This window comes from Phalangium opilio, unplaced genomic scaffold (genome assembly GCF_054372755.1).
Source record: "Phalangium opilio isolate 3A_F unplaced genomic scaffold, DU_Popi_V2 ptg000061l_1, whole genome shotgun sequence".
Taxonomy (NCBI): Eukaryota; Metazoa; Arthropoda; class Arachnida; order Opiliones; family Phalangiidae; genus Phalangium; species Phalangium opilio.
In genome coordinates this window covers 2,961,074-2,985,652 of record NW_028324178.1, presented here as the reverse complement: position 1 = coordinate 2,985,652, position 24,579 = coordinate 2,961,074, and the positions used below count along the sequence as shown (strand labels likewise).

Genomic DNA, 24,579 nt, shown 5'->3' with positions numbered 1-24,579 from the left:
CCCTCATACGAGGACCAGAATACACAGATTCACGTTGTGAACGAAGGAAACTGAGCCCCTTGAGCCTGGCGCCTTAGACCGCTCGGCCATCCTGACATGGATTCTTTCAATTGGGACGTTTTATAAATTAAATCTATTCTAGTTAATTTCATAAAACATATCGTGTCAGAAGTAGTATTCGAACCCACGCTCTCATACGAGGACCAGAATACACAGATACACATCGGGAAGGAATGAAACTAAGCCTTTCGAGTCTGGCGCATTAGACCACTCGGCCATCCTGACATGGTTATATCTAGTTAGGACGTTTTAAATTACATCTCTTCCAGTTATTTTCATAAAACATATCGTGTCAGAAATGGGATTCGAACCCACGCCCTCATACGAGGACCAGAATACACAGATTCACGTTGTGAACGAAGGAAACAGAGCACCTTGAGTCTGGCGTCTTAGACCGCTCGGCCATCCTGACATGGATTCTTTCAATTGGGACGTTTAATAAATTACATCTATTCTAGTTAATTTCATAAAACATATCGTGTCAGAAGTGGGATTCGAACCCACGCTCTCATACGAGGACCAGAATACACAGATTCACGTTGCGAACGATGGAAACTGAGTCCCTTGAGTCTGGCGACTTAGACCGCTCGGCCACTCCGACTTGGATTCATTCTATTGGGACGTTTTATAAATTACATCTCTTCCAGTTAATTTCATAAAACATATCGTGTCAGAAGCGGGATTCGAACCCAGACCCTCATTCGAGGTCCAGAATACACAGATACACATCGGGAAGGAATGAAACTAAGCCCCTTGAGTCTGGCGCCTTAGACCGCTCGGCCACCCTGACTTGGATTCATTCAATTGGGACGTTTTACAAATTACATCTCTTCCAGTTAATTTCATAAAACTTATCGTTTCAGAAGTGGGATTCGAACCCACGCCCTCATACGAGGACTAGAATACACAGACTCACGTTGTGAACGAAGGAAACTGAGCCCCTTGAGTCTGGCGCCTTAGACCGCCCGGCCACCCTGACTTGGATTCATTCAATTGGGACGTTTTATAAATTACATCTCTTCCAGTTAATTTCATAAAACATATCGTGTCAGAAGTGGGATTCGAACCCACGCTCTAATACGAGGACAAGAATACACAGATTCACGTTGCGAACGATGGAAACTGAGCCCCTTGAGTCTGGCGCCTTAGACCGCTCGGCCATCCTGACATGGATTCTTTCAATTGGGACGTTTTATAAATTAAATCTATTCTAGTTAATTTCATAAAACATATCGTGTCAGAAGTGGGATTTGAACCCACGCTCTCATACGAGGACCAGAATACACAGATACACATCGGGAAGGAGTGAAACTAAGCCTTTCGAGTCTGGCGCATTAGACCACTCGGCCATCCTGACATGGTTATATCTAGTTAGGACGTTTTAAATTACATCTCTTCCAGTTATTTTCATAAAACATATCGTGTCAGAAATGGGATTCGAACCCACGCCCTCATACGAGGACAAGAATACACAGATTCACGTTGCGAACGAAGGAAACTGAGCCCCTTGAGTCTGGCGTCTTAGACCGCTCGGCCATCCTGACATGGATTCTTTCAATTGGGACGTTTTATAAATTAAATCTATTCTAGTTAATTTCATAAAACATATCGTGTCAGAAGTAGTATTCGAACCCACGCTCTCATACGAGGACCAGAATACACAGATTCACGTTGCGAACGATGGAAACTGAGTCCCTTGAGTCTGGCGACTTAGACCGCTCGGCCACTCCGACTTGGATTCATTCTATTGGGACGTTTTATAAATTACATCTCTTCCAGTTAATTTCATAAAACATATCGTGTCAGAAGCGGGATTCGAACCCAGACCCTCATTCGAGGTCCAGAATACACAGATACACATCGGGAAGGAATGAAACTAAGCCCCTTGAGTCTGGCGCCTTAGACCGCTCGGCCATCCTGACATGGTTATATCTAGTTAGGACGTTTTAAATTACATCTCTTCCAGTTATTTTCATAAAACATATCGTGTCAGAAATGGGATTCGAACCCACGCCCTCATACGAGGACCAGAATACACAGATTCACGTTGTGAACGAAGGAAACAGAGCCCCTTGAGTCTGGCGTCTTAGACCGCTCGGCCATCCTGACATGGATTCTTTCAATTGGGACGTTTTATAAATTACATCTATTCTAGTTAATTTCATAAAACATATCGTGTCAGAAGTAGTATTCGAACCCACGCTCTCATACGAGGACCAGAATACACAGACTCACGTTGCGAACGATGGAAACTGAGTCCCTTGAGTCTGGCGACTTAGACCGCTCGGCCACTCCGACTTGGATTCATTCTATTGGGACGTTTTATAAATTACATCTCTTCCAGTTAATTTCATAAAACATATCGTGTCAGAAGTGGGATTCGAACCCACGCTCTCATACGAGGACCAGAATACACAGATTCACGTTGCGAACGATGGAAACTGAGTCCCTTGAGTCTGGCGCCTTAGACCTCTCGGCCACCCTAACTTGCATTCGTTCAATTGGGATGTTTTATAAATTACATTTCTTCCAGTTAATTTCATAAAACATATCGTGTCAGAAGTGGGACTCGAACCCACGCCCTCAAACGAGGACCAGAATACACAGATTCACGTTGTGAACGAAGGAAACTGAGCCCCTTGAGTCTGGCGCCTTAGACCGCTCGGCCATCCTGACATGGATTCTTTCAATTGGGACGTTTTATAAATTAAATCTATTCTAGTTAATTTCATAAAACATATCGTGTCAGAAGTGGGATTCGAACCCACGCTCTCATACGAGGACCAGAATACACAGATACACATCGGGAAGGAATGAAACTAAGCCTTTCGAGTCTGGCGCATTAGACCACTCGGCCATCCTGACATGGTTATATCTAGTTAGGACGTTTTAAATTACATCTCTTCCAGTTATTTTCATAAAACATATCGTGTCAGAAATGGGATTCGAACCCACGCCCTCATACGAGGACCAGAATACACAGATTCACGTTGTGAACGAAGGAAACAGAGCCCCTTGAGTCTGGCGTCTTAGACCGCTCGGCCATCCTGACATGGATTCTTTCAATTGGGACGTTTTATAAATTACATCTCTTCCAGTTAATTTCATAAAACATATCGTGTCAGAAGTGGGACTCGAACCCACGCCCTCATTCGAGGACCAGAATACACAGATTCACGTTGCGAACGATGGAAACTGAGTCCCTTGAGTTTGGCGACTTAGACCGCTCGGCCACTCCGACTTGGATTCATTCTATTGGGACGTTTTATAAATTACATCTCTTCCAGTTAATTTCATAAAACATATCGTGTCAGAAGTGGGACTCGAACCCACGCCCTCATTCGAGGGCCAGAATACACAGATTCACGTTGTGAACGATGGAAACTGAGCCCCTTGAGTCTGGCGCCTTAGACCTCTCGGCCACCCTAACTTGGATTCGTTCAATTGGGATGTTTTATAAATTACATTTCTTCCAGTTAATTTCATAAAACATATCGTGTCAGAAGTGGGACTCGAACCCACGCCCTCAAACGAGGACCAGAATACACAGATTCACGTTGTGAACGAAGGAAACTGAGCCCCTTGAGTCTGGCGCCTTAGACCGCTCGGCCATCCTGACATGGATTCTTTCAATTGGGACGTTTTATAAATTACATCTATTCTAGTTAATTTCATAAAACATATCGTGTCAGAAGTGGGATTCGAACCCACGCTCTCATACGAGGACCAGAATACACAGATTCACGTTGCGAACGATGGAAACTGAGTCCCTTGAGTCTGGCGACTTAGACCGCTCGGCCACTCCGACTTGGATTCATTCTATTGGGACGTTTTATAAATTACATCTCTTCCAGTTAATTTCATAAAACATATCGTGTCAGAAGCGGGATTCGAACCCAGACCCTCATTCGAGGTCCAGAATACACAGATACACATCGGGAAGGAATGAAACTAAGCCCCTTGAGTCTGGCGCCTTAGACCGCTCGGCCATCCTGACATGGTTATATCTAGTTAGGACGTTTTAAATTACATCTCTTCCAGTTATTTTCATAAAACATATCGTGTCAGAAATGGGATTCGAACCCACGCCCTCATACGAGGACCAGAATACACAGATTCACGTTGTGAACGAAGGAAACAGAGCCCCTTGAGTCTGGCGTCTTAGACCGCTCGGCCATCCTGACATGGATTCTTTCAATTGGGACGTTTTATAAATTACATCTATTCTAGTTAATTTCATAAAACATATCGTGTCAGAAGTAGTATTCGAACCCACGCTCTCATACGAGGACCAGAATACACAGACTCACGTTGCGAACGATGGAAACTGAGTCCCTTGAGTCTGGCGACTTAGACCGCTCGGCCACTCCGACTTGGATTCATTCTATTGGGACGTTTTATAAATTACATCTCTTCCAGTTAATTTCATAAAACATATCGTGTCAGAAGTGGGATTCGAACCCACGCTCTCATACGAGGACCAGAATACACAGATTCACGTTGCGAACGATGGAAACTGAGTCCCTTGAGTCTGGCGCCTTAGACCGCTCGGCCATCCTGACATGGATTCTTTCAATTGGGACGTTTTATAAATTAAATCTATTCTAGTTAATTTCATAAAACATATCGTGTCAGAAGTGGGATTCGAACCCACGCTCTCATACGAGGACCAGAATACACAGATACACATCGGGAAGGAATGAAACTAAGCCTTTCGAGTCTGGCGCATTAGACCACTCGGCCATCCTGACATGGTTATATCTAGTTAGGACGTTTTAAATTACATCTCTTCCAGTTATTTTCATAAAACATATCGTGTCAGAAATGGGATTCGAACCCACGCCCTCATACGAGGACCAGAATACACAGATTCACGTTGTGAACGAAGGAAACAGAGCCCCTTGAGTCTGGCGTCTTAGACCGCTCGGCCATCCTGACATGGATTCTTTCAATTGGGACGTTTTATAAATTACATCTCTTCCAGTTAATTTCATAAAACATATCGTGTCAGAAGTGGGACTCGAACCCACGCCCTCATTCGAGGACCAGAATACACAGATTCACGTTGCGAACGATGGAAACTGAGTCCCTTGAGTCTGGCGACTTAGACCGCTCGGCCACTCCGACTTGGATTCATTCTATTGGGACGTTTTATAAATTACATCTCTTCCAGTTAATTTCATAAAACATATCGTGTCAGAAGCGGGATTCGAACCCAGACCCTCATTCGAGGTCCAGAATACACAGATACACATCGGGAAGGAATGAAACTAAGCCCCTTGAGTCTGGCGCCTTAGACCGCTCGGCCATCCTGACATGGTTATATCTAGTTAGGACGTTTTAAATTACATCTCTTCCAGTTATTTTCATAAAACATATCGTGTCAGAAATGGGATTCGAACCCACGCCCTCATACGAGGACCAGAATACACAGATTCACGTTGTGAACGAAGGAAACAGAGCCCCTTGAGTCTGGCGTCTTAGACCGCTCGGCCATCCTGACATGGATTCTTTCAATTGGGACGTTTTATAAATTACATCTATTCTAGTTAATTTCATAAAACATATCGTGTCAGAAGTAGTATTCGAACCCACGCTCTCATACGAGGACCAGAATACACAGACTCACGTTGCGAACGATGGAAACTGAGTCCCTTGAGTCTGGCGACTTAGACCGCTCGGCCACTCCGACTTGCATTCGTTCAATTGGGATGTTTTATAAATTACATTTCTTCCAGTTAATTTCATAAAACATATCGTGTCAGAAGTGGGACTCAAACCCACGCCCTCAAACGAGGACCAGAATACACAGATTCACGTTGTGAACGAAGGAAACTGAGCCCCTTGAGTCTGGCGCCTTAGACCGCTCGGCCATCCTGACATGGATTCTTTCAATTGGGACGTTTTATAAATTAAATCTATTCTAGTTAATTTCATAAAACATATCGTGTCAGAAGTGGGATTCGAACCCACGCTCTCATACGAGGACCAGAATACACAGATACACATCGGGAAGGAATGAAACTAAGCCTTTCGAGTCTGGCGCATTAGACCACTCGGCCATCCTGACATGGTTATATCTAGATAGGACGTTTTAAATTACATCTCTTCCAGTTATTTTCATAAAACATATCGTGTCAGAAATGGGATTCGAACCCACGCCCTCATACGAGGACCAGAATACACAGATTCACGTTGTGAACGAAGGAAACAGAGCCCCTTGAGTCTGGCGTCTTAGACCGCTCGGCCATCCTGACATGGATTCTTTCAATTGGGACGTTTTATAAATTACATCTCTTCCAGTTAATTTCATAAAACATATCGTGTCAGAAGTGGGACTCGAACCCACGCCCTCATTCGAGGACCAGAATACACAGATTCACGTTGCGAACGATGGAAACTGAGTCCCTTGAGTCTGGCGACTTAGACCGCTCGGCCACTCCGACTTGGATTCATTCTATTGGGACGTTTTATAAATTACATCTCTTCCAGTTAATTTCATAAAACATATCGTGTCAGAAGTGGGACTCGAACCCACGCCCTCATTCGAGGGCCAGAATACACAGATTCACGTTGTGAACGATGGAAACTGAGCCCCTTGAGTCTGGCGCCTTAGACCTCTCGGCCACCCTAACTTGGATTCGTTCAATTGGGATGTTTTATAAATTACATTTCTTCCAGTTAATTTCATAAAACATATCGTGTCAGAAGTGGGACTCGAACCCACGCCCTCAAACGAGGACCAGAATACACAGATTCACGTTGTGAACGAAGGAAACTGAGCCCCTTGAGTCTGGCGCCTTAGACCGCTCGGCCATCCTGACATGGATTCTTTCAATTGGGACGTTTTATAAATTACATCTATTCTAGTTAATTTCATAAAACATATCGTGTCAGAAGTGGGATTCGAACCCACGCTCTCATACGAGGACCAGAATACACAGATTCACGTTGCGAACGATGGAAACTGAGTCCCTTGAGTCTGGCGACTTAGACCGCTCGGCCACTCCGACTTGGATTCATTCTATTGGGACGTTTTATAAATTACATCTCTTCCAGTTAATTTCATAAAACATATCGTGTCAGAAGCGGGATTCGAACCCAGACCCTCATTCGAGGTCCAGAATACACAGATACACATCGGGAAGGAATGAAACTAAGCCCCTTGAGTCTGGCGCCTTAGACCGCTCGGCCACCCTGACTTGGATTCATTCAATTGGGACGTTTTACAAATTACATCTCTTCCAGTTAATTTCATAAAACTTATCGTTTCAGAAGTGGGATTCGAACCCACGCTCTAATACGAGGACAAGAATACACAGATTCACGTTGCGAACGATGGAAACTGAGCCCCTTGAGTCTGGCGCCTTAGACCGCTCGGCCATCCTGACATGGATTCTTTCAATTGGGACGTTTTACAAATTACATCTCTTCCAGTTAATTTCATAAAACTTATCGTTTCAGAAGTGGGATTCGAACCCACGCCCTCATACGAGGACTAGAATACACAGACTCACGTTGTGAACGAAGGAATCTGAGCCCCTTGAGTCTGGCGCCTTAGACCGCCCGGCCACCCTGACTTGGATTCATTCAATTGGGACGTTTTATAAATTACATCTCTTCCAGTTAATTTCATAAACCATAACGTGTCAGAAGTGGGATTCGAACCCACGCTCTAATACGAGGACAAGAATACACAGATTCACGTTGCGAACGATGGAAACTGAGCCCCTTGAGTCTGGCGCCTTAGACCGCTCGGCCATCCTGACATGGATTCTTTCAATTGGGACGTTTTATAAATTAAATCTATTCTAGTTAATTTCTTAAACATATCGTGTCAGAAGTGGGATTTGAACCCACGCTCTCATACGAGGACCAGAATACACAGATACACATCGGGAAGGAGTGAAACTAAGCCTTTCGAGTCTGGCGCATTAGACCACTCGGCCATCCTGACATGGTTATATCTAGTTAGGACGTTTTAAATTACATCTCTTCCAGTTATTTTCATAAAACATATCGTGTCAGAAATGGGATTCGAACCCACGCCCTCATACGAGGACCAGAATACACAGATTCACGTTGTGAACGAAGGAAACAGAGCCCCTTGAGTCTGGCGTCTTAGACCGCTCGGCCATCCTGACATGGATTCTTTCAATTGGGACGTTTTATAAATTAAATCTATTCTAGTTAATTTCATAAAACATATCGTGTCAGAAGTAGTATTCGAACCCACGCTCTCAAACGAGGACCAAAATACACAGATTCACGTTGCGAACGATGGAAACTGAGTCCCTTGAGTCTGGCGACTTAGACCGCTCGGCCACTCCGACTTGGATTCATTCTATTGGGACGTTTTATAAATTACATCTCTTCCAGTTAATTTCATAAAACATATCGTGTCAGAAGCGGGATTCGAACCCAGACCCTCATTCGAGGTCCAGAATACACAGATACACATCGGGAAGGAATGAAACTAAGCCCCTTGAGTCTGGCGCCTTAGACCGCTCGGCCATCCTGACATGGTTATATCTAGTTAGGACGTTTTAAATTACATCTCTTCCAGTTATTTTCATAAAACATATCGTGTCAGAAATGGGATTCGAACCCACGCCCTCATACGAGGACCAGAATACACAGATTCACGTTGTGAACGAAGGAAACAGAGCCCCTTGAGTCTGGCGTCTTAGACCGCTCGGCCATCCTGACATGGATTCTTTCAATTGGGACGTTTTATAAATTACATCTATTCTAGTTAATTTCATAAAACATATCGTGTCAGAAGTAGTATTCGAACCCACGCTCTCATACGAGGACCAGAATACACAGACTCACGTTGCGAACGATGGAAACTGAGTCCCTTGAGTCTGGCGACTTAGACCGCTCGGCCACTCCGACTTGGATTCATTCTATTGGGACGTTTTATAAATTACATCTCTTCCAGTTAATTTCATAAAACATATCGTGTCAGAAGTGGGACTCGAACCCACGCCCTCATTCGAGGGCCAGAATACACAGATTCACGTTGTGAACGATGGAAACTGAGCCCCTTGAGTCTGGCGCCTTAGACCTCTCGGCCACCCTAACTTGGATTCGTTCAATTGGGATGTTTTATAAATTACATTTCTTCCAGTTAATTTCATAAAACATATCGTGTCAGAAGTGGGACTCGAACCCACGCCCTCAAACGAGGACCAGAATACACAGATTCACGTTGTGAACGAAGGAAACTGAGCCCCTTGAGTCTGGCGCCTTAGACCGCTCGGCCATCCTGACATGGATTCTTTCAATTGGGACGTTTTATAAATTAAATCTATTCTAGTTAATTTCATAAAACATATCGTGTCAGAAGTGGGATTCGAACCCACTCTCTCATACGAGGACCAGAATACACAGATACACATCGGGAAGGAATGAAACTAAGCCTTTCGAGTCTGGCGCATTAGACCACTCGGCCATCCTGACATGGTTATATCTAGTTAGGACGTTTTAAATTACATCTCTTCCAGTTATTTTCATACAACATATCGTGTCAGAAATGGGATTCGAACCCACGCCCTCATACGAGGACCAGAATACACAGATTCACGTTGTGAACGAAGGAAACAGAGCACCTTGAGTCTGGCGTCTTAGACCGCTCGGCCATCCTGACATGGATTCTTTCAATTGGGACGTTTTATAAATTACATCTATTCTAGTTAATTTCATAAAACATATCGTGTCAGAAGTGGGATTCGAACCCACGCTCTCATACGAGGACCAGAATACACAGATTCACGTTGCGAACGATGGAAACTGAGTCCCTTGAGTCTGGCGACTTAGACCGCTCGGCCACTCCGACTTGGATTCATTCTATTGGGACGTTTTATAAATTACATCTCTTCCAGTTAATTTCATAAAACATATCGTGTCAGAAGTGGGACTCGAACCCACGCCCTCAAACGAGGACCAGAATACACAGATTCACGTTGTGAACGAAGGAAACTGAGCCCCTTGAGTCTGGCGCCTTAGACCGCTCGGCCATCCTGACATGGATTCTTTCAATTGGGACGTTTTATAAATTAAATCTATTCTAGTTAATTTCATAAAACATATCGTGTCAGAAGTGGGATTCGAACCCACTCTCTCATACGAGGACCAGAATACACAGATACACATCGGGAAGGAATGAAACTAAGCCTTTCGAGTCTGGCGCATTAGACCACTCGGCCATCCTGACATGGTTATATCTAGTTAGGACGTTTTAAATTACATCTCTTCCAGTTATTTTCATACAACATATCGTGTCAGAAATGGGATTCGAACCCACGCCCTCATACGAGGACCAGAATACACAGATTCACGTTGTGAACGAAGGAAACAGAGCACCTTGAGTCTGGCGTCTTAGACCGCTCGGCCATCCTGACATGGATTCTTTCAATTGGGACGTTTTATAAATTACATCTATTCTAGTTAATTTCATAAAACATATCGTGTCAGAAGTGGGATTCGAACCCACGCTCTCATACGAGGACCAGAATACACAGATTCACGTTGCGAACGATGGAAACTGAGTCCCTTGAGTCTGGCGACTTAGACCGCTCGGCCACTCCGACTTGGATTCATTCTATTGGGACGTTTTATAAATTACATCTCTTCCAGTTAATTTCATAAAACATATCGTGTCAGAAGTGGGACTCGAACCCACGCCCTCATTCGAGGGCCAGAATACACAGATTCACGTTGTGAACGATGGAAACTGAGCCCCTTGAGTCTGGCGCCTTAGACCTCTCGGCCACCCTAACTTGGATTCGTTCAATTGGGATGTTTTATAAATTACATTTCTTCCAGTTAATTTCATAAAACATATCGTGTCAGAAGTGGGACTCGAACCCACGCCCTCAAACGAGGACCAGAATACACAGATTCACGTTGTGAACGAAGGAAACTGAGCCCCTTGAGTCTGGCGCCTTAGACCGCTCGGCCATCCTGACATGGATTCTTTCAATTGGGACGTTTTATAAATTAAATCTATTCTAGTTAATTTCATAAAACATATCGTGTCAGAAGTGGGATTCGAACCCACTCTCTCATACGAGGACCAGAATACACAGATACACATCGGGAAGGAATGAAACTAAGCCTTTCGAGTCTGGCGCATTAGACCACTCGGCCATCCTGACATGGTTATATCTAGTTAGGACGTTTTAAATTACATCTCTTCCAGTTATTTTCATAAAACATATCGTGTCAGAAATGGGATTCGAACCCACGCCCTCATACGAGGACCAGAATACACAGATTCACGTTGTGAACGAAGGAAAAAGAGCACCTTGAGTCTGGCGCCTTAGACCGCTCGGCCATCCTGACATGGATTCTTTCAATTGGGACGTTTTATAAATTAAATCTATTCTAGTTAATTTCATAAAACATATCGTGTCAGAAGTGGGATTTGAACCCACGCTCTCATACGAGGACCAGAATACACAGATACACATCGGGAAGGAGTGAAACTAAGCCTTTCGAGTCTGGCGCATTAGACCACTCGGCCATCCTGACATGGTTATATCTAGTTAGGACGTTTTAAATTACATCTCTTCCAGTTATTTTCATAAAACATATCGTGTCAGAAATGGGATTCGAACCCACGCCCTCATACGAGGACCAGAATACACAGATTCACGTTGTGAACGAAGGAAACAGAGCCCCTTGAGTCTGGCGTCTTAGACCGCTCGGCCATCCTGACATGGATACTTTCAATTGGGACGTTTTATAAATTACATCTATTCTAGTTAATTCCATAAAACATATCGTGTCAGAAGTAGTATTCGAACCCACGCTCTCATACGAGGACCAGAATACACAGAATCACGTTGCGAACGATGGAAACTGAGTCCCTTGAGTCTGGCGACTTAGAGCGCTCGGCCACTCCGACTTGGATTCATTCTATTGGGACGTTTTATAAATTACATCTCTTCCAGTTAATTTCATAAAACATATCGTGTCAGAAGTGGGACTCGAACCCACGCCCTCATTCGAGGGCCAGAATACACAGATTCACGTTGTGAACGATGGAAACTGAGCCCCTTGAGTCTGGCGCCTTAGACCACTCGGCCACCCTAACTTGGATTCGTTCAATTGGGATGTTTTATAAATTACATTTCTTCCAGTTAATTTCATAAAACATATCGTGTCAGAAGTGGGACTCGAACCCACGCCCTCATACGAGGACCAGAAAACACAGATTCACGTTGTGAACGAAGGAAACTGAGCCCCTTGAGTCTGGCGCCTTAGACCGCTCGGCCATCCTGACATGGATTCTTTCAATTGGGACGTTTTATAAATTAAATCTATTCTAGTTAATTTCATAAAACATATCGTGTCAGAAGTGGGATTCGAACCCAGGCCCTCATTCAAGGACCAGAATACACAGATTCACGTTGCGAACGATGGAAACTGAGTCCCTTGAGTCTGGCGCCTTAGACCGCTCGGCCACCCCGACTTGGATTCATTCAATTGGGACGTTTTATAAATTACATCTCTTCCAGTTAATTTCATAAAACATATCGTGTCAGAAGTGGGATTCGAACCCAGGCCCTCATTCGAGGGCCAGAATACACAGATTCACGTTGTGAACGAAGGAAACTTAGCCCTTTGAGTCTGGCGCCTTAGACCGCTCGGCCACCCTAACTTGGATTCATTCAATTGGGATGTTTTATAAATTACATTTCTTCCAGTTAATTTCATAAAACATATCGTGTCAGAAGTGGGATTCGAACCCACGCTCTCATACGAGGACCAGAATACACAGATTCACGTTGTGAACGAAGGAAACAGAGCCCCTTAAGTCTGGCGTCTTAGACCGCTCGGCCATCCTGACATGGATTCTTTCAATTGGGACGTTTTATAAATTACATCTATTCTAGTTAATTTCATAAAGCATATCGTGTCAGAAGTGGGATTCGAACCCACGCTCTCATACGAGGACCAGAATACACAGATTCACGTTGTGAACGAAGGAAACTTAGCCCTTTGAGTCTGGCGCCTTAGACCGCTCGGCCACCCTAACTTGGATTCATTCAATTGGGATGTTTTATAAATTACATCTCTTCCAGTTAATTTCATAAAAAATATCGTGTCAGAAGTGGGATTCGAACCCACGCCCTCATACGAGGAGCAGAATACACAGATTCACGTTAAGAACGAAGGAAACTGAGCCCCTTGAGTCTGGCGCCGTAGACCGTTCGGCCACCCCGACTTGGATTCGTTCAATTGGGACGTTTTATAAATTACATCTCTTCCAGTTAATTTCATAAAACATATCGTGTCAGAAGTGGGATTCGAACCCAGGCCCTCATACGAGGACCAGTATACACAGATTCACGTTGTGAACGAAGGAAACTTAGCCCCTTGAGTCTGGCGCCGTAGACCACTCGGCCACCCCGACTTGGATTCATTCAACTGGGACGTTTTATACATTACATCTCTTCCAGTTAATTTCATAAAACAAATCGTGTCAGAAGTGGGATTCGAACCCACGCCCTCATACGAGGACCAGAATACACAGATTCACGTTGTGAACGAAGGAAACTGAGCCCCTTGAGTCTGGCGCCTTAGACCGCTCGGCCATCCTGACATGGATTGTTTCAGTTGGGACGTTTTATAAATTACATTTATTCTAGTTAATTTCATAAAACATATCGTGTCAGAAGTGGGATTCGAACCCACGCCCTCATACGATGACCAGAATACACAAATTCACATTGCGAACGAAGGAATCTGAGCCCCTTGAGTCTGGCGCCTTAGACCACTCGGCCACCCTAACTTGGATTCGTTCAATTGGGACGTTTTATAAATTACATCTCTTCCAGTTAATTTCATAAAACATATCGTGTCAGAAGTGGGACTCGAACCCACGCCCTCATTCGAGGGCCAGAATACACAGATTCACGTTGTGAACGATGGAAACTGAGCCCCTTGAGTCTGGCGCCTTAGACCACTCGGCCACCCTAACTTGGATTCGTTCAATTGGGATGTTTTATAAATTACATCTCTACCAGTTAATTTCATAAAACATATCGTGTCAGAAGTGGGACTCGAACCCACGCCCTCATTCGAGGTCCAGAATACACAGATACACATCGGGAAGGAATGAAACTAAGCCCCTTGAGTCTGGCGCCTTAGACCGCTCGGCCACCCTGACTTGGATTCATTCAATTGGGACGTTTTACAAATTACATCTCTTCCAGTTTATTTCATAAAACTTATCGTGTCAGAAGTGGGATTCGAACCCACGCCCTCATACGAGGACTAGAATACACAGACTCACGTTGTGAACGAAGGAAACTGAGCCCCTTGAGTCTGGCGCCTTAGACCGCCCGGCCACCCTGACTTGGATTCATTCAATTGGGACGTTTTATAAATTACATCTCTTCCAGTTAATTTCATAAAACATATCGTGTCAGAAGTGGGATTCGAACCCACGCTCTAATACGAGGACAAGAACACACAGATTCACGTTGCGAACGATGGAAACTGAGTCCCTTGAGTCTGGCGCCTTAGACCGCTCGGCCACCCCGACTTGGATTCATTCTATTGGGACGTTTTATAAATTACATCTCTTCCAGTTAATTTCATAAAACATATCGTGTCAGAAGTGGGATTCGAACCCAGGCCCTCATTCGAGGACCAGAATACACAGATTCACGTTGCGAACGATGGAAACTGAGTCCCTTGAGTCTGGCGCCTTAGACCACTCGGCCACCCCGACTTGGATTCATTCAATTGGGACGTTTTATAAATTACATCTCTTCCAGTTAATTTCATAAAACATATCGTGTCAGAAGCGGGATTCGAACCCAGACCCTCATTCGAGGTCCAGAATACACAGATACACATCGGGAAGGAATGAAACTAAGCCCCTTGAGTCTGGCGCCTTAGACCGCTCGGCCACCCTGACTTCGATTCATTCAATTGGGACGTTTTACAAATTACATCTCTTCCAGTTAATTTCATAAAACTTATCGTGTCAGAAGTGGGATTCGAACCCACGCCCTCATACGAGGACTAGAATACACAGATTCACGTTGTGAACGAAGGAAACTGAGCCCCTTGATTCTGGCGCCTTAGACCGCCCGGCCACCCTGACTTGGATTCATTCAATTGGGACGTTTTATAAATTACATCTCTTCCAGTTAATTTCATAAAACATATCGTGTCAGAAGTGGGATTCGAACCCACGCTCTAATACGAGGACAAGAATACACAGATTCACGTTGCGAACGATGGAAACTGAGTCCCTTGAGTCTGGCGACTTAGACCGCTCGGCCACCCCGACTTGGATTCGTTCTATTGGGACGTTTTATATATTGAATCTCTTCCAGTTAATTTCATAAAACATATCGCGTCAGAAGTGGGATTCGAACCCACGCCCTCATACGAGGACCAGAATACACAGATTCACGTTGTGAACGAAGGAAACTGAGCCCGTTGAGTCTGGCGCCTTAGACCGCTTGGCCACCCCGACTTGGATTCATTCAATTGGGACGTTTTATAAATTACATCTCTTCCAGTTAATTTCATAAAACATATCGTGTCAGAAGTGGGTTTCGAACCCAGGCCCTCATTCGAGGGCCAGAATACACAGATACACATCGGGAAGGAATGAAACTAAGCCTTTCGAGTCTGGCGCATTAGACCACTCGGCCATCCTGACATGGTTATATCTAGTTAGGACGTTTTAAATTACATCTCTTCCAGTTATTTTCATAAAACATATCGTGTCAGAAATGCGATTCGAAACCACGCCCTCATACGAGGACCAGAATACACAGATTCACGTTGTGAACGAAGGAAACAGAGCCCCTTGAGTCTGGCGTCTTAGACCGCTCGGCCATCCTGACATGGATTCTTTCAATTGGGACGTTTTATAAATTACATCTAATCTAGTTAATTTCATAAAACATATCGTGTCAGAAGTGGGATTCGAACCCACGCTCTCATACGAGGACCAGAATACACAGATTCACGTTGCGAACGATGGAAACTGAGTCCCTTGTGTCTGGCGACTTAGACCGCTCGGCCACTCCGACTTGGATTCATTCTATTGGGACGTTTTATAAATTACATCTCTTCCAGTTAATTTCATAAAACATATCGTGTCAGAAGCGGGATTGGAACCCACGCCCTCATTCGAGGACCAGAATACTCAGATTCACGTTGTGAACGAAGGAAACTGAGGCCCTTGAGTCTGGCGCCTTAGACCGCTCGGCCACCCCGACTTGGATTCATTCAATTGGGACGTTTTATAAATTACATCTCTTCCAGTTAATTTCATAAAACATATCGTGTCAGAAGTAGGATTCGAACCCAGGCCCTAATACGAGGACCAGAATACACAGATTCACGTTGTGAACGAAGGAAACTGAGCCCCTTGAGTCTGGCGCCTTAGACCGCTCGGCCACCCCGACTTGGATTCATTCAATTGGGACGTTTTATAAATTACATCTCTTCCAGTTAATTTCATAAAACATATCGTGTCAGAAGTGGGATTCGAACCCAGGCCCTCATACGAGGACCAGAATACACAGATTCACGTTGTGAACGAAGGAAACTGAGCCCCTTGAGTCTGGCGCCTTAGACCATTCGGCCACCCTAACTTGGCTTCATTCAATTGGGATGTTTTATAAATTACATCTCTTCCAGTTAATTTCATAAAACATATCGTGTCAGAAGTGGGATTCGAACCCACGCCCTCATACGAGGACCAGAATACACAGATTCACGTTGTGAACGAAGGAAACTGAGCCCCTTGAGTCTGGCGCCTTAGACCGCTCGGCCATCCTGACATGGATTCTTTCAATTGGGACGTTTTATAAATTACATCTATTCTAGTTAATTTCATAAAACATATCGTGTCAGAAGTGGGATTCGAACCCACGCCCTCATACGAGGACCAGAATACACAGATTCACGTTGTGAACGAAGGAAACTGAGCCCCTTGAGTCTGGCGCCTTAGACCGCTCGGCCACCCCGACTTGGATTCATTCTATTGGGACGTTTTATAAATTACATCTCTTCCAGTTAATTTCATAAAACATATCGTTTCAGAAGTGGGATTCGAACCCAGGCCCTCATTCGAGGACCAGAATACACAGATTCACGTTGCGAACGATGGAAACTGAGTCCCTTGAGTCTGGCGCCTTAGACCACTCGGCCACCCCGACTTGGATTCATTCAATTGGGACGTTTTATAAATTACATCTCTTCCAGTTAATTTCATAAAACATATCGTGTCAGAAGCGGGATTCGAACCCAGACCCTCATTCGAGGTCCAGAATACACAGATACACATCGGGAAGGAATGAAACTAAGCCCCTTGAGTCTGGCGCCTTAGACCGCTCGGCCACCCTGACTTCGATTCATTCAATTGGGACGTTTTACAAATTACATCTCTTCCAGTTAATTTCATAAAACTTATCGTGTCAGAAGTGGGATTCGAACCCACGCCCTAATACGAGGACTAGAATACACAGATTCACGTTGTGAACGAAGGAAACTGAGCCCCTTGATTCTGGCGCCTTAGACCGCCCGGCCACCCTGACTTGGATTCATTCAATTGGGACGTTTTATAAATTACATCTCTTCCAGTTAATTTCATAAAACATATCGTGTCAGAAGTGGGATTCGAACCCACGCTCTAATACGAGGACAAGAATACACAGATTCACGTTGCGAACGATGGAAACTGAGTCCCTTGAGTCTGGCGACTTAGACCGCTCGGCCACCCCGACTTGGATTCGTTCTATTGGGACGTTTTATATATTGAATCTCTTCCAGTTAATTTCATAAAACATATCGCGTCAGAAGTGGGATTCGAACCCACGCCCTCATACGAGGACCAGAATACACAGATTCACGTTGTGAACGAAGGAAACTGAGCCCGTTGAGTCTGGCGCCTTAGACCGCTTGGCCACCCCGACTTGGATTCATTCAATTGGGACGTTTTATAAATTACATCTCTTCCAGTTAATTTCATAAAACATATCGTGTCAGAAGTGGGTTTCGAACCCAGGCCCTCACTCGAGGGCCAGAATACACAGATACACATCGGGAAGGAATGAAACTAAGCCTTTCGAGTCTGGCGCATTAGACCACTCGGCCATCCTGACATGGTTATATCTAGTTAGGACGTTTTAAATTACATCTCTTCCAGTTATTTTCATAAAACATATCGTGTCAGAAATGCGATTCGAAACCACGCCCTCATACGAGGACCAGAATACACAGATTCACGTTGTGAACGAAGGAAACAGAGCCCCTTGAGTCTGGCGTCTTAGACCGCTCGGCCATCCTGACATGGATTCTTTCAATTGGGACGTTTTATAAATTACATCTAATCTAGTTAATTTCATAAAACATATCGTGTCAGAAGTGGGATTCGAACCCACGCTCTCATACGAGGACCAGAATACACAGATTCACGTTGCGAACGATGGAAACTGAGTCCCTTGTGTCTGGCGACTTAGACCGCTCGGCCACTCCGACTTGGATTCATTCTATTGGGACGTTTTATAAATTACATCTCTTCCAGTTAATTTCATAAAACATATCGTGTCAGAAGCGGGATTGGAACCCACGCCCTCATTCGAGGACCAGAATACTCAGATTCACGTTGTGAACGAAGGAAACTGAGGCCCTTGAGTCTGGCGCCTTAGACCGCTCGGCCACCCCGACTTGGATTCATTCAATTGGGACGTTTTATAAATTACATCTCTTCCAGTTAATTTCATAAAACATATCGTGTCAGAAGTAGGATTCGAACCCAGGCCCTAATACGAGGACCAGAATACACAGATTCACGTTGTGAACGAAGGAAACTGAGCCCCTTGAGTCTGGCGCCTTAGACCGCTCGGCCACCCCGACTTGGATTCATTCAATTGGGACGTTTTATAAATTACATCTCTTCCAGTTAATTTCATAAAACATATCGTGTCAGAAGTGGGATTCGAACCCAGGCCCTCATACGAGGACCAGAATACACAGATTCACGTTGTGAACGAAGGAAACTGAGCCCCTTGAGTCTGGCGCCTTAGACCATTCGGCCACCCTAACTTGGCTTCATTCAATTGGGATGTTTTATAAATTACATCTCTTCCAGTTAATTTCATAAAACATATCGTGTCAGAAGTGGGATTCGAACCCACGCCCTCATTCGAGGACCAGAATACACAGATTCACGTTGTGAACGAAGGAAACTGAGCCCCTTGAGTCTGGCGCCTTAGACCGCTCGGCCATCCTGACATGGATTCTTTCAATTGGGACGTTTTATAAATTACATCTATTCTAGTTAATTTCATAAAACATATCGTGTCAGAAGTGGGATTCGAACCCACGCCCTCATACGAGGACCAGAATACACAGATTCACGTTGTGAACGAAGGAAACTGAGCCCCTTGAGTCTGGCGCCTTAGACCGCTCGGCCACCCCGACTTGGATTCATCCAATTGGGACGTTTTATAAATTACATCTCTTCCAGTTAATTTCATAAATCATATCGTGTCAGAAGTGGGATTCGAACCCAGGCCCTCATTCGAGGGCCAGAATACACAGATACACATCGGGAAGGAATGAAACTAAGCCTTTCGAGTCTGGCGCATTAGACCACTCGGCCATCCTGACATGGTTATATCTAGTTAGGACGTTTTAAATTACATCTCTTCCAGTTATTTTCATAAAACATACCGTGTCGGAAATGGGATTCGAACCCACGCCCTCATACGAGGACCAGAATACACAGATTCACGTTGTGAACGAAGGAAACAGAGCCCCTTGAGTCTGGCGCCTTAGACCGCTCGGCCACCCCGACTTGGATTCATTCAATTGGGACGTTTTATAAATTACATCTCTTCCAGTTAATTTCATAAAACATATCGTGTCAGAAGTGGGATTCGAACCCAGGCCCTCATTCGAGGGCCAGAATATACAGATTCACGTTGTGAACGAAGGAAACTGAGCCCCTTGAGTCTGGCGCCTTAGACCACTCGGCCACCCTAACTTGGATTCATTCAATTGGGACGTTTTATAAATGACATCTATTCTAGTTAATTTCATAAAACATATCGTGTCAGATGTGGGATTCGAACCCACGCCCTCATACGACGACCAGAATACACAGATTCACGTCGTGAACGAAAGAAACTAAGCCCCTTGCATCTTGCGCCTTAGACCGCTCGGCCACTCCGACTTGGATTCATTCTATTGGGACGTTTTATAAATTACATCTCTTCCAGTTAATTTCATAAAACATATCGTGTCAGAAGCGGGATTGGAACCCACGCCCTCATTCGAGGACCAGAATACTCAGATTCACGTTGTGAACGAAGGAAACTGAGGCCCTTGAGTCTGGCGCCTTAGACCGCTCGGCCACCCCGACTTGGATTCATTCAATTGGGACGTTTTATAAATTACATCTCTTCCAGTTAATTTCATAAAACATATCGTGTCAGAAGTGGGATTCGAACCCACGCCCTCATACGAGGACCAGAATACACAGATTCACGTTGTGAACGAAGGAAACTGAGCCCCTTGAGTCTGGCGCCTTAGACCGCTCGGCCATCCTGACATGAATTCTTTCAATTGGGACGTTTTATAAATTACATCTATTCTAGTTAATTTCATAAAACATATCGTGTCAGAAGTGGGATTCGAACCCACGCCCTCATACGAGGACCAGAATACACAGATTCACGTTGTGAACGAAGGAAACTGAGCCCCTTGAGTCTGGCGCCTTAGACCGCTCGGCCACCCCGACTTGGATTCATTCAATTGGGACGTTTTATAAATTACATCTCTTCCAGTTAATTTCATAAATCATATCGTGTCAGAAGTGGGATTCGAACCCAGGCCCTCATTCGAGGGCCAGAATACACAGATACACATCGGGAAGGAATGAAACTAAGCCTTTCGAGTCTGGCGCATTAGACCACTCGGCCATCCTGACATGGTTATATCTAGTTAGGACGTTTTAAATTACATCTCTTCCAGTTATATTCATAAAACATACCGTGTCGGAAATGGGATTCGAACCCACGCCCTCATACGAGGACCAGAATACACAGATTCACGTTGTGAACGAAGGAAACAGAGCCCCTTGAGTCTGGCGCCTTAGACCGCTCGGCCATCCTGACATGGATTCTTTCAATTGGGACGTTTTATAAATTACATCTATTCTAGTTAATTTCATAAAACATATCGTGTCAGAAGTGGGATTCGAACCCACGCCCTCATACGAGGACCAGAATACACAGATTCACGTTGTGAACGAAGGAAACTGAGCCCCTTGAGTCTGGCGCCTTAGACCGCTCGGCCACCCCGACTTGGATTCATTCAATTGGGACGTTTTATAAATTACATCTCTTCCAGTTAATTTCATAAATCATATCGTGTCAGAAGTGGGATTCGAACCCAGGCCCTCATTCGAGGGCCAGAATACACAGATACACATCGGGAAGGAATGAAACTAAGCCTTTCGAGTCTGGCGCATTAGACCACTCGGCCATCCTGACATGGTTATATCTAGTTAGGACGTTTTAAATTACATCTCTTCCAGTTATTTTCATAAAACATACCGTGTCGGAAATGGGATTCGAACCCACGCCCTCATACGAGGACCAGAATACACAGATTCACGTTGTGAACGAAGGAAACAGAGCCCCTTGAGTCTGGCGCCTTAGACCGCTCGGCCACCCCGACTTGGATTCATTCAATTGGGACGTTTTATAAATTACATCTCTTCCAGTTAATTTCATAAAACATATCGTGTCAGAAGTGGGATTCGAACCCAGGCCCTCATTCGAGGGCCAGAATATACAGATTCACGTTGTGAACGAAGGAAACTGAGCCCCTTGAGTCTGGCGCCTTAGACCACTCGGCCACCCTAACTTGGATTCATTCAATTGGGACGTTTTATAAATGACATCTATTCTAGTTAATTTCATAAAACATATCGTGTCAGATGTGGGATTCGAACCCACGCCCTCATACGACGACCAGAATACACAGATTCACGTCGTGAACGAAAGAAACTAAGCCCCTTGCATCTTGCGCCTTAGACCGCTCGGCCACTCCGACTTCGATTCATTCTATTGGGACGTTTTATAAATTACATCTCTTCCAGTTAATTTCATAAAACATATCGTGTCAGAAGCGGGATTGGAACCCACGCCCTCATTCGAGGACCAGAATACTCAGATTCACGTTGTGAACGAAGGAAACTGAGGCCCTTGAGTCTGGCGCCTTAGACCGCTCGGCCACCCCGACTTGGATTCATTCAATTGGGACGTTTTATAAATTACATCTCTTCCAGTTAATTTCATAAAACATATCGTGTCAGAAGTGGGATTCGAACCCACGCCCTCATACGAGGACCAGAATACACAGATTCACGTTGTGAACGAAGGAAACTGAGCCCCTTGAGTCTGGCGCCTTAGACCGCTCGGCCATCCTGACATGAATTCTTTCAATTGGGACGTTTTATAAATTACATCTATTCTAGTTAATTTCATAAAACATATCGTGTCAGAAGTGGGATTCGAACCCACGCCCTCATACGAGGACCAGAATACACAGATTCACGTTGTGAACGAAGGAAACTGAGCCCCTTGAGTCTGGCGCCTTAGACCGCTCGGCCACCCCGACTTGGATTCATTCAATTGGGACGTTTTATAAATTACATCTCTTCCAGTTAATTTCATAAATCATATCGTGTCAGAAGTGGGATTCGAACCCAGGCCCTCATTCGAGGGCCAGAATACACAGATACACATCGGGAAGGAATGAAACTAAGCCTTTCGAGTCTGGCGCATTAGACCACTCGGCCATCCTGACATGGTTATATCTAGTTAGGACGTTTTAAATTACATCTCTTCCAGTTATATTCATAAAACATACCGTGTCGGAAATGGGATTCGAACCCACGCCCTCATACGAGGACCAGAATACACAGATTCACGTTGTGAACGAAGGAAACAGAGCCCCTTGAGTCTGGCGCCTTAGACCGCTCGGCCACCCCGACTTGGATTCATTCAATTGGGACGTTTTATAAATTACATCTCTTCCAGTTAATTTCATAAAACATATCGTGTCAGAAGTGGGATTCGAACCCAGGCCCTCATTCGAGGGCCAGAATATACAGATTCACGTTGTGAACGAAGGAAACTGAGCCCCTTGAGTCTGGCGCCTTAGACCACTCGGCCACCCTAACTTGGATTCATTCAATTGGGACGTTTTATAAATGACATCTATTCTAGTTAATTTCATAAAACATATCGTGTCAGATGTGGGATTCGAACCCACGCCCTCATACGACGACCAGAATACACAGATTCACGTCGTGAACGAAAGAAACTAAGCCCCTTGCATCTTGCGCCTTAGACCGCTCGGCCATCCTGACTTGGATTCATTCAATTGGGACGTTTTATAGATTCCATCTCTTCCAGTTAATTTCATAAAACATATCGTGTCAGAAGTGGGATTCGAACCCACGCCCTCATTCGAGGACCAGAATACACAGATTCACGTTGTGAACGAAGGAAACTGAGCCCCTCGAGTCTGGCGCCTTAGACCGCTCGGCCATCCTGACATGGATTCTTTCAATTGGGACGTTTTATAAATTAAATCTATTCTAGTTAATTTCATAAAACATATCGTGTCAGAAGTGGGATTCGAACCCAGGCCCTCATTCAAGGACCAGAATACACAGATTCACGTTGCGAACGATGGAAACTGAGTCCCTTGAGTCTGGCGCCTTAGACCGCGCGGCCACCCCGACTTGGATTCATTCAATTGGGACGTTTTATAAATTACATCTCTTCCAGTTAATTTCATAAAACATATCGTGTCAGAAGTGGGATTCGAACCCAGGCCCTCATTCGAGGGCCAGAATACACAGATTCACGTTGTGAACGAAGGAAACTGAGCCCCTTGAGTCTGGCGCCTTAGACCACTCGGCCACCCTAACTTGGATTCGTTCAATTGGGATGTTTTATAAATTACATCTATTCTAGTTAATTTCATAAAACATGTCGTGTCAGAAGTGGGATTCGAACCCACGCCCTCATACGAGGACCAGAATACACAGATTCACATTGCGAACGAAGGAATCTGAGCCCCTTGAGTCTGGCGCCTTAGACCACTCGGCCACCCCGACTTGGATTCATTCAATTGGGACGTTTTATAAATTACATCTCTTCCAGTTAATTTCATAAAACATATCGTGTCAGAAGTGGGATTCGAATTCAGACCCTCATTCGAGGGCCAGAATACACAGATACACATCGGGAAGGAATGAAACTAAGCCTTTCGAGTCTGACGCATAAGACCACTCGGCCATCCTGACATGGTTTTATCTAGTTAGGACGATTTAAATTACATCTCTTCCAGTTTTTTTCATAAAACATATCGTATCAGAAGTGGGATTCGAACCCACGCCCTTATACGAGGACCAGAATACACAGATTCACGTTGTGAACGAAGGAAACT

At 44.7% G+C, this 24,579-nt stretch overlaps 40 non-coding genes across 40 annotated transcripts; all 40 read right to left on the bottom strand.

The window, feature by feature from the left end:
* Positions 1-1,295: 1,295 nt before the first annotated feature.
* Positions 1,296-1,417, bottom strand: TRNAS-CGA (transfer RNA serine (anticodon CGA)). The gene is made up of 2 exons: positions 1,380-1,417; positions 1,296-1,341 (listed from the first exon to the last, which is right to left on the bottom strand). It is a non-coding gene; the product is annotated as a tRNA-Ser (tRNA).
* A 1,197-nt stretch (positions 1,418-2,614) lies between these two features.
* TRNAL-CAA (transfer RNA leucine (anticodon CAA)) lies at positions 2,615-2,736 on the bottom strand. The gene is made up of 2 exons: positions 2,699-2,736; positions 2,615-2,660 (listed from the first exon to the last, which is right to left on the bottom strand). It is a non-coding gene; the product is annotated as a tRNA-Leu (tRNA).
* A 67-nt stretch (positions 2,737-2,803) lies between these two features.
* TRNAS-CGA (transfer RNA serine (anticodon CGA)) lies at positions 2,804-2,925 on the bottom strand. Its single transcript has 2 exons — positions 2,888-2,925; positions 2,804-2,849 (listed from the first exon to the last, which is right to left on the bottom strand). It is a non-coding gene; the product is annotated as a tRNA-Ser (tRNA).
* Positions 2,926-3,557: 632 nt separating this feature from the next.
* TRNAL-CAA (transfer RNA leucine (anticodon CAA)) lies at positions 3,558-3,679 on the bottom strand. Its single transcript has 2 exons — positions 3,642-3,679; positions 3,558-3,603 (listed from the first exon to the last, which is right to left on the bottom strand). It is a non-coding gene; the product is annotated as a tRNA-Leu (tRNA).
* Positions 3,680-4,500: 821 nt separating this feature from the next.
* On the bottom strand, positions 4,501-4,622 carry TRNAL-CAA (transfer RNA leucine (anticodon CAA)). Its single transcript has 2 exons — positions 4,585-4,622; positions 4,501-4,546 (listed from the first exon to the last, which is right to left on the bottom strand). It is a non-coding gene; the product is annotated as a tRNA-Leu (tRNA).
* A 67-nt stretch (positions 4,623-4,689) lies between these two features.
* Positions 4,690-4,811, bottom strand: TRNAS-CGA (transfer RNA serine (anticodon CGA)). The gene is made up of 2 exons: positions 4,774-4,811; positions 4,690-4,735 (listed from the first exon to the last, which is right to left on the bottom strand). It is a non-coding gene; the product is annotated as a tRNA-Ser (tRNA).
* A 1,008-nt stretch (positions 4,812-5,819) lies between these two features.
* Positions 5,820-5,941, bottom strand: TRNAL-CAA (transfer RNA leucine (anticodon CAA)). Its single transcript has 2 exons — positions 5,904-5,941; positions 5,820-5,865 (listed from the first exon to the last, which is right to left on the bottom strand). It is a non-coding gene; the product is annotated as a tRNA-Leu (tRNA).
* A 67-nt stretch (positions 5,942-6,008) lies between these two features.
* On the bottom strand, positions 6,009-6,130 carry TRNAS-CGA (transfer RNA serine (anticodon CGA)). The gene is made up of 2 exons: positions 6,093-6,130; positions 6,009-6,054 (listed from the first exon to the last, which is right to left on the bottom strand). It is a non-coding gene; the product is annotated as a tRNA-Ser (tRNA).
* A 632-nt stretch (positions 6,131-6,762) lies between these two features.
* TRNAL-CAA (transfer RNA leucine (anticodon CAA)) lies at positions 6,763-6,884 on the bottom strand. The gene is made up of 2 exons: positions 6,847-6,884; positions 6,763-6,808 (listed from the first exon to the last, which is right to left on the bottom strand). It is a non-coding gene; the product is annotated as a tRNA-Leu (tRNA).
* Positions 6,885-7,895: 1,011 nt separating this feature from the next.
* On the bottom strand, positions 7,896-8,017 carry TRNAS-CGA (transfer RNA serine (anticodon CGA)). Its single transcript has 2 exons — positions 7,980-8,017; positions 7,896-7,941 (listed from the first exon to the last, which is right to left on the bottom strand). It is a non-coding gene; the product is annotated as a tRNA-Ser (tRNA).
* A 1,197-nt stretch (positions 8,018-9,214) lies between these two features.
* On the bottom strand, positions 9,215-9,336 carry TRNAL-CAA (transfer RNA leucine (anticodon CAA)). Its single transcript has 2 exons — positions 9,299-9,336; positions 9,215-9,260 (listed from the first exon to the last, which is right to left on the bottom strand). It is a non-coding gene; the product is annotated as a tRNA-Leu (tRNA).
* Positions 9,337-9,403: 67 nt separating this feature from the next.
* Positions 9,404-9,525, bottom strand: TRNAS-CGA (transfer RNA serine (anticodon CGA)). Its single transcript has 2 exons — positions 9,488-9,525; positions 9,404-9,449 (listed from the first exon to the last, which is right to left on the bottom strand). It is a non-coding gene; the product is annotated as a tRNA-Ser (tRNA).
* Positions 9,526-9,968: 443 nt separating this feature from the next.
* Positions 9,969-10,090, bottom strand: TRNAL-CAA (transfer RNA leucine (anticodon CAA)). The gene is made up of 2 exons: positions 10,053-10,090; positions 9,969-10,014 (listed from the first exon to the last, which is right to left on the bottom strand). It is a non-coding gene; the product is annotated as a tRNA-Leu (tRNA).
* A 67-nt stretch (positions 10,091-10,157) lies between these two features.
* TRNAS-CGA (transfer RNA serine (anticodon CGA)) lies at positions 10,158-10,279 on the bottom strand. The gene is made up of 2 exons: positions 10,242-10,279; positions 10,158-10,203 (listed from the first exon to the last, which is right to left on the bottom strand). It is a non-coding gene; the product is annotated as a tRNA-Ser (tRNA).
* A 632-nt stretch (positions 10,280-10,911) lies between these two features.
* TRNAL-CAA (transfer RNA leucine (anticodon CAA)) lies at positions 10,912-11,033 on the bottom strand. Its single transcript has 2 exons — positions 10,996-11,033; positions 10,912-10,957 (listed from the first exon to the last, which is right to left on the bottom strand). It is a non-coding gene; the product is annotated as a tRNA-Leu (tRNA).
* Positions 11,034-11,100: 67 nt separating this feature from the next.
* TRNAS-CGA (transfer RNA serine (anticodon CGA)) lies at positions 11,101-11,222 on the bottom strand. Its single transcript has 2 exons — positions 11,185-11,222; positions 11,101-11,146 (listed from the first exon to the last, which is right to left on the bottom strand). It is a non-coding gene; the product is annotated as a tRNA-Ser (tRNA).
* Positions 11,223-11,287: 65 nt separating this feature from the next.
* On the bottom strand, positions 11,288-11,409 carry TRNAL-CAA (transfer RNA leucine (anticodon CAA)). The gene is made up of 2 exons: positions 11,372-11,409; positions 11,288-11,333 (listed from the first exon to the last, which is right to left on the bottom strand). It is a non-coding gene; the product is annotated as a tRNA-Leu (tRNA).
* Positions 11,410-11,476: 67 nt separating this feature from the next.
* On the bottom strand, positions 11,477-11,598 carry TRNAS-CGA (transfer RNA serine (anticodon CGA)). Its single transcript has 2 exons — positions 11,561-11,598; positions 11,477-11,522 (listed from the first exon to the last, which is right to left on the bottom strand). It is a non-coding gene; the product is annotated as a tRNA-Ser (tRNA).
* A 632-nt stretch (positions 11,599-12,230) lies between these two features.
* TRNAL-CAA (transfer RNA leucine (anticodon CAA)) lies at positions 12,231-12,352 on the bottom strand. The gene is made up of 2 exons: positions 12,315-12,352; positions 12,231-12,276 (listed from the first exon to the last, which is right to left on the bottom strand). It is a non-coding gene; the product is annotated as a tRNA-Leu (tRNA).
* A 1,201-nt stretch (positions 12,353-13,553) lies between these two features.
* TRNAL-CAA (transfer RNA leucine (anticodon CAA)) lies at positions 13,554-13,675 on the bottom strand. Its single transcript has 2 exons — positions 13,638-13,675; positions 13,554-13,599 (listed from the first exon to the last, which is right to left on the bottom strand). It is a non-coding gene; the product is annotated as a tRNA-Leu (tRNA).
* A 445-nt stretch (positions 13,676-14,120) lies between these two features.
* Positions 14,121-14,242, bottom strand: TRNAL-CAA (transfer RNA leucine (anticodon CAA)). The gene is made up of 2 exons: positions 14,205-14,242; positions 14,121-14,166 (listed from the first exon to the last, which is right to left on the bottom strand). It is a non-coding gene; the product is annotated as a tRNA-Leu (tRNA).
* A 1,390-nt stretch (positions 14,243-15,632) lies between these two features.
* On the bottom strand, positions 15,633-15,754 carry TRNAS-CGA (transfer RNA serine (anticodon CGA)). Its single transcript has 2 exons — positions 15,717-15,754; positions 15,633-15,678 (listed from the first exon to the last, which is right to left on the bottom strand). It is a non-coding gene; the product is annotated as a tRNA-Ser (tRNA).
* Positions 15,755-16,764: 1,010 nt separating this feature from the next.
* Positions 16,765-16,886, bottom strand: TRNAL-CAA (transfer RNA leucine (anticodon CAA)). Its single transcript has 2 exons — positions 16,849-16,886; positions 16,765-16,810 (listed from the first exon to the last, which is right to left on the bottom strand). It is a non-coding gene; the product is annotated as a tRNA-Leu (tRNA).
* A 67-nt stretch (positions 16,887-16,953) lies between these two features.
* On the bottom strand, positions 16,954-17,075 carry TRNAL-CAA (transfer RNA leucine (anticodon CAA)). The gene is made up of 2 exons: positions 17,038-17,075; positions 16,954-16,999 (listed from the first exon to the last, which is right to left on the bottom strand). It is a non-coding gene; the product is annotated as a tRNA-Leu (tRNA).
* Positions 17,076-19,219: 2,144 nt separating this feature from the next.
* On the bottom strand, positions 19,220-19,341 carry TRNAL-CAA (transfer RNA leucine (anticodon CAA)). The gene is made up of 2 exons: positions 19,304-19,341; positions 19,220-19,265 (listed from the first exon to the last, which is right to left on the bottom strand). It is a non-coding gene; the product is annotated as a tRNA-Leu (tRNA).
* Positions 19,342-19,408: 67 nt separating this feature from the next.
* On the bottom strand, positions 19,409-19,530 carry TRNAL-CAA (transfer RNA leucine (anticodon CAA)). Its single transcript has 2 exons — positions 19,493-19,530; positions 19,409-19,454 (listed from the first exon to the last, which is right to left on the bottom strand). It is a non-coding gene; the product is annotated as a tRNA-Leu (tRNA).
* Positions 19,531-19,597: 67 nt separating this feature from the next.
* TRNAS-CGA (transfer RNA serine (anticodon CGA)) lies at positions 19,598-19,719 on the bottom strand. The gene is made up of 2 exons: positions 19,682-19,719; positions 19,598-19,643 (listed from the first exon to the last, which is right to left on the bottom strand). It is a non-coding gene; the product is annotated as a tRNA-Ser (tRNA).
* A 65-nt stretch (positions 19,720-19,784) lies between these two features.
* Positions 19,785-19,906, bottom strand: TRNAL-CAA (transfer RNA leucine (anticodon CAA)). Its single transcript has 2 exons — positions 19,869-19,906; positions 19,785-19,830 (listed from the first exon to the last, which is right to left on the bottom strand). It is a non-coding gene; the product is annotated as a tRNA-Leu (tRNA).
* A 634-nt stretch (positions 19,907-20,540) lies between these two features.
* TRNAL-CAA (transfer RNA leucine (anticodon CAA)) lies at positions 20,541-20,662 on the bottom strand. Its single transcript has 2 exons — positions 20,625-20,662; positions 20,541-20,586 (listed from the first exon to the last, which is right to left on the bottom strand). It is a non-coding gene; the product is annotated as a tRNA-Leu (tRNA).
* A 67-nt stretch (positions 20,663-20,729) lies between these two features.
* On the bottom strand, positions 20,730-20,851 carry TRNAL-CAA (transfer RNA leucine (anticodon CAA)). The gene is made up of 2 exons: positions 20,814-20,851; positions 20,730-20,775 (listed from the first exon to the last, which is right to left on the bottom strand). It is a non-coding gene; the product is annotated as a tRNA-Leu (tRNA).
* Positions 20,852-20,918: 67 nt separating this feature from the next.
* Positions 20,919-21,040, bottom strand: TRNAS-CGA (transfer RNA serine (anticodon CGA)). The gene is made up of 2 exons: positions 21,003-21,040; positions 20,919-20,964 (listed from the first exon to the last, which is right to left on the bottom strand). It is a non-coding gene; the product is annotated as a tRNA-Ser (tRNA).
* Positions 21,041-21,294: 254 nt separating this feature from the next.
* TRNAL-CAA (transfer RNA leucine (anticodon CAA)) lies at positions 21,295-21,416 on the bottom strand. The gene is made up of 2 exons: positions 21,379-21,416; positions 21,295-21,340 (listed from the first exon to the last, which is right to left on the bottom strand). It is a non-coding gene; the product is annotated as a tRNA-Leu (tRNA).
* Positions 21,417-21,483: 67 nt separating this feature from the next.
* TRNAS-CGA (transfer RNA serine (anticodon CGA)) lies at positions 21,484-21,605 on the bottom strand. The gene is made up of 2 exons: positions 21,568-21,605; positions 21,484-21,529 (listed from the first exon to the last, which is right to left on the bottom strand). It is a non-coding gene; the product is annotated as a tRNA-Ser (tRNA).
* A 65-nt stretch (positions 21,606-21,670) lies between these two features.
* TRNAL-CAA (transfer RNA leucine (anticodon CAA)) lies at positions 21,671-21,792 on the bottom strand. The gene is made up of 2 exons: positions 21,755-21,792; positions 21,671-21,716 (listed from the first exon to the last, which is right to left on the bottom strand). It is a non-coding gene; the product is annotated as a tRNA-Leu (tRNA).
* Positions 21,793-22,426: 634 nt separating this feature from the next.
* On the bottom strand, positions 22,427-22,548 carry TRNAL-CAA (transfer RNA leucine (anticodon CAA)). Its single transcript has 2 exons — positions 22,511-22,548; positions 22,427-22,472 (listed from the first exon to the last, which is right to left on the bottom strand). It is a non-coding gene; the product is annotated as a tRNA-Leu (tRNA).
* A 67-nt stretch (positions 22,549-22,615) lies between these two features.
* On the bottom strand, positions 22,616-22,737 carry TRNAL-CAA (transfer RNA leucine (anticodon CAA)). Its single transcript has 2 exons — positions 22,700-22,737; positions 22,616-22,661 (listed from the first exon to the last, which is right to left on the bottom strand). It is a non-coding gene; the product is annotated as a tRNA-Leu (tRNA).
* A 67-nt stretch (positions 22,738-22,804) lies between these two features.
* Positions 22,805-22,926, bottom strand: TRNAS-CGA (transfer RNA serine (anticodon CGA)). Its single transcript has 2 exons — positions 22,889-22,926; positions 22,805-22,850 (listed from the first exon to the last, which is right to left on the bottom strand). It is a non-coding gene; the product is annotated as a tRNA-Ser (tRNA).
* Positions 22,927-22,991: 65 nt separating this feature from the next.
* On the bottom strand, positions 22,992-23,113 carry TRNAL-CAA (transfer RNA leucine (anticodon CAA)). Its single transcript has 2 exons — positions 23,076-23,113; positions 22,992-23,037 (listed from the first exon to the last, which is right to left on the bottom strand). It is a non-coding gene; the product is annotated as a tRNA-Leu (tRNA).
* A 445-nt stretch (positions 23,114-23,558) lies between these two features.
* Positions 23,559-23,680, bottom strand: TRNAS-CGA (transfer RNA serine (anticodon CGA)). The gene is made up of 2 exons: positions 23,643-23,680; positions 23,559-23,604 (listed from the first exon to the last, which is right to left on the bottom strand). It is a non-coding gene; the product is annotated as a tRNA-Ser (tRNA).
* Positions 23,681-24,125: 445 nt separating this feature from the next.
* TRNAL-CAA (transfer RNA leucine (anticodon CAA)) lies at positions 24,126-24,247 on the bottom strand. The gene is made up of 2 exons: positions 24,210-24,247; positions 24,126-24,171 (listed from the first exon to the last, which is right to left on the bottom strand). It is a non-coding gene; the product is annotated as a tRNA-Leu (tRNA).
* Positions 24,248-24,579: the final 332 nt, after the last annotated feature.